The sequence below is a fragment of the Mastomys coucha genome, unplaced genomic scaffold, assembly GCF_008632895.1.
Source record: "Mastomys coucha isolate ucsf_1 unplaced genomic scaffold, UCSF_Mcou_1 pScaffold5, whole genome shotgun sequence".
NCBI classification, from domain to species: domain Eukaryota; kingdom Metazoa; phylum Chordata; class Mammalia; order Rodentia; family Muridae; genus Mastomys; species Mastomys coucha.
In genome coordinates this window covers 96,074,012-96,077,764 of record NW_022196911.1, presented here as the reverse complement: position 1 = coordinate 96,077,764, position 3,753 = coordinate 96,074,012, and the positions used below count along the sequence as shown (strand labels likewise).

Sequence of the window (3,753 nt, the reverse complement as noted above, 5' to 3'; positions counted from 1 at the left end):
TCAGAACCAGGAGTACCAGGTGCTGCTGGACATCCGGGCCAGGCTGGAGTGTGAGATCAACACGTACAGGGGCCTGCTGGAGAGCGAGGACTGCAAGTGAGTTCAGGGCTGGAAGGGTTTGATGAGAGCTCCCAGTGGAGGAGAAGACTCAGGCGGACTGCTCAGAGATTGCCTACCTTAGGAAAGAAATGGCGCCTTCCCACCAAACATGCTCAAACAGAGCTTAGAAAACACAGTATGGCCACCATCAAAAACATCAAATGTTTTGTTAGCGCAGTTGTTTGTACGGAGTGAAATTTCACAGCTACTCTTTGTATTGTACTATGATAACATGTAGGATCCCGTGAACTGTCCTTTTTTACAATACTTCATTGTGCAGAGAGCTTAAGATAGACATTATCTTATCTGGATGTGCTATTGCCCTTGGGTAGGCTGGAACAGTGTTCCTCCAGTTCTCTATGTAAGAAAACAGGGCTTGGAAAAAGCAGTGACTCAAGGTCAACGGCTAGGAGTGTACTCATTTGGGGTGTCTGTGTAGTACTCAGGGCTCCCTATAATAGAGAGAGTTTTAGTGATTTAAAGGTTTTGGAGTGGAGGGGAACTGGGCATGCTCTGTTCTAGGCCAGGACAAGTCCTAATACGATTTCTACTCCTGGGGGCTCTTTGATATGTGGCTTGCCTTATCTCAACTCTTGTATTTTCTTTTGTTTGTTTGTTTGTTTCTAGGCTACCTTGCAACCCCTGTGCCACAAGCAATGCATGCGGCAAGCCCATCGGGCCCTGCGTCTCCAATCCCTGCACTCCCTGCCCGCCCCCTGCCCCTTGCACACCCTGTGTCCCACGTCCCCGCTGTGGGCCATGCAACTCCTTTGTACGTTAGAACCTAGGGGATGTCAATGGAGCAAGGACACAGGGCTTAGCACTCCAGAGCATTGACCTGGTTCTGGTTCCACAGAAAAACAGGCATAAAACCACAAGCTGAATGGCCAGAGCGGCCCTGGGATGACAGTCCCAGAACCTGTGTCTTCAGCCACTGCATCCTCCTCCAGGCCATTCCCTGCCTGCGTTGTCCTTCAGAAGCATCCGACTCTTCGTTGGCCTGTCCAGAGGCCTCTGAAGTGAGTGCCAGTGTCCCTCCCTTGTAATCTCCCAATAAACATATTTTTCCTGGCAAAAGCAGATGCCTTTCTCACTGGTATTTATTTCCTGCCGACTACTCACCACTTGAGGACTCCATAAAAAGCCACTTGAAAGTCAGGCTTTATGATGGCTTGACTCTAGATGGGCAGATGGCTAGCCTATCACCCTGGACCCATGGGTGACGCAGAGCAGCTGTTAGGAAGGAAAGAGGGCAACACTGCTGCAATGCCTTTCATCATCTCTGTATTTCTCTCATGACGTGGCTTCTCCCAGAGCCATTGATATCTAAGTCTGATTTAGGAAGTATGCATTAGGGACTGCAAAGAGGCTCTGGAAAAGTAAGAAAAAAAATTTCTCAGTAGGATCCCTGATTTCGTGCTCTATGATTCTGAGCTATTGTGGTTCAGATAGCCTCAGGGGTACTCTCTGAAGGGAAGGTATCCCTGCTCTTCCCTGCCATATCCAGGATGTCTTTTTCTCCTTTATGTATATTTTCACAACTAGACTTGGCTTTCAGTCACTGACAGAGGAGATCCACTAACTTTTCATGGGCTTCTCATAGCAACCTAACCAATTCCTAATGAATTCCTACTCTGTAGATGCTGGGTGGTACAGCAGGGAGAGATAGTTTCAGGCAACTCCCACTCAGAAATCACTCACAATTTTTTAACGTCATAAAGTTGGACCGGCAAGAAGTACTACTACCCTAAGACACAGAACTTCAGCTCCTGAACTGGAAACAAATATCTGAATATCCAAAGAAACAACAAGCTTGGGGCTGAGGAGAGCAGTATTTATCAAGAAAGGTCACCTTCCTTTAACTATAAGGAAGATCCACAGAAATGACAAGCTTTGACTTTGTAAAACTCCAGAGGATCCTTAGTACCCTTCACAACCTATGTTTGTGAATCACGGTCATATGACCTGACATGATCAAGTAATTCAAACTGGGTCTTTGCCACAGTGTCTGCACCATTTAAAATTCTCATCTGAGGGTCCTTTCTCTAGCTCCCTCTGACCCAAGGAGCTGAAGGGTTTGCAGCCCCTTAGGATGAACAACAATATGAACTAACTAGTACCCTTAGAGCTCCCGGGGACTAAACCACCAACCAAAGAGTACACATGGTGGGACTGATTGCTCTGGCAGCATATGTATAGTAAAGGATGGCCAAGTCCGTCATCAATGGGAGGAGAGGCCCTTGGCCCTGTGAAGGTTCTATGCCCCAGTGTAGGGGAATGCCAGGGCCAGGAAGTGGGAGAGGGTGGGGTGGTGAGCAGGGGGAGGGGGAGGAACAGGGGTTTGTTCTTGTTGCTTTTTGTTTTTTGTTTTTTGTTTTTGGAGGGGAAACTGGGAAAGGAGATATCGTATGACATGTAAATAAAGAAAATATCTAATAAAAAAAATTCTCATCCGAAATGCACAGGGTCCCAGTTTCTCATAAGCTCATCAATACTTGTTATTTTCTGTTTGTTTGAAGCAACAGTCACCAGAATGGGCTGAAGTGGGACTCCATTGTGGTTTCCATTTGTGTGTTCCCGATGTCAAAGGACCCTGAGCTTCTTTTTTAACGGCTGTTTGTATACCTTCTTTGGCGAATTACCAGTTGAAGACTTTTATCCATTTAAAAGATGTTTCTCTTATTTGGTTGTAGGAGATCAAAGTAAATTCTGGACCTTATTTCCCACCAGATATATGATCTTCAGATATTTTCCCCCCGTTTCTGAACTCATCGGTGTGTTCACTCTCCCTTTCTGGGGCTTGGACCCTGAGCTCAGGCCTTTACACATGTTAGACAAGTACTTGATCACCAAGCTTCATCTCCAGATTGTGTTTATTTTCTTGAAGGAGCTCTGTATTTGTTTTTAAATTTATTTATTTTATGTGTGTGGGTGTTTTGCATGCCCATATGTAAACACAGCACATGTGTGCAATGTCTATGGAACCAAAAAAGGGCATTGGACTGCCTGGAACTGGAAGTTACAGAGGGTTGTAAGCCATCATGTAGGTGCTGGGGACTGAACCTGGGTCGTCTGCAAGAGCAGCAAGCACCCTAATTGCTGAGCCATCTCTCCCAGCTGTTGACTGAGTTTCTGATGCAGTTTTAGTTTGGAGGAAGTTTATTCCATTTTTCTTTTGGTTGCTTGAGCTTTTGGTGTCAAATCCAGATTCACAAAGATTTCCTTCTATGTTTTCTTCTACAAGTTTTATCTTTCTGATTCTGATGTTTTAGACTTTGATCCTTTAAGAAATCAGATAATTTATGTGTTTTGTTTATCTGTGTGTGTAAGAGAGTGTTCCTGTACCAAGCGTGGATATAGAAGTCAGAGGACAATCTGCAGGAGTTGATTCTCTCCTTCCACCATTTGAGTCCCAGGATGGAACTCACTTTGTCAGGCTTGGCAGCAAACATGTTTACCACTAAGTCATCTCACCAGTTTTTAGGGTTTTCCGTGGTCAGTATGTAAAATGCTACCTGACTTCTTGATTTTAGCATAGCATAAAACTCTGACTTGAGACCAATTTTGGACTTCTAATTTGTGGAAAATTTTTTTTTAACTTTTATTGCATTATGATGAAAAAAGTTACATGATTTCAATTTATCTGAATTTGTT

At 44.6% G+C, this 3,753-nt stretch overlaps 1 protein-coding gene across 1 annotated transcript in view; it reads left to right on the top strand.

The window, feature by feature from the left end:
- LOC116076962 (keratin, type I cuticular Ha4-like) overlaps nucleotides 1-3,753 on the top strand; it is a 16,554-nt gene that overhangs the window by 2,982 nt on the left and 9,819 nt on the right. The gene's annotated exons all lie outside the window — the stretch shown is intronic.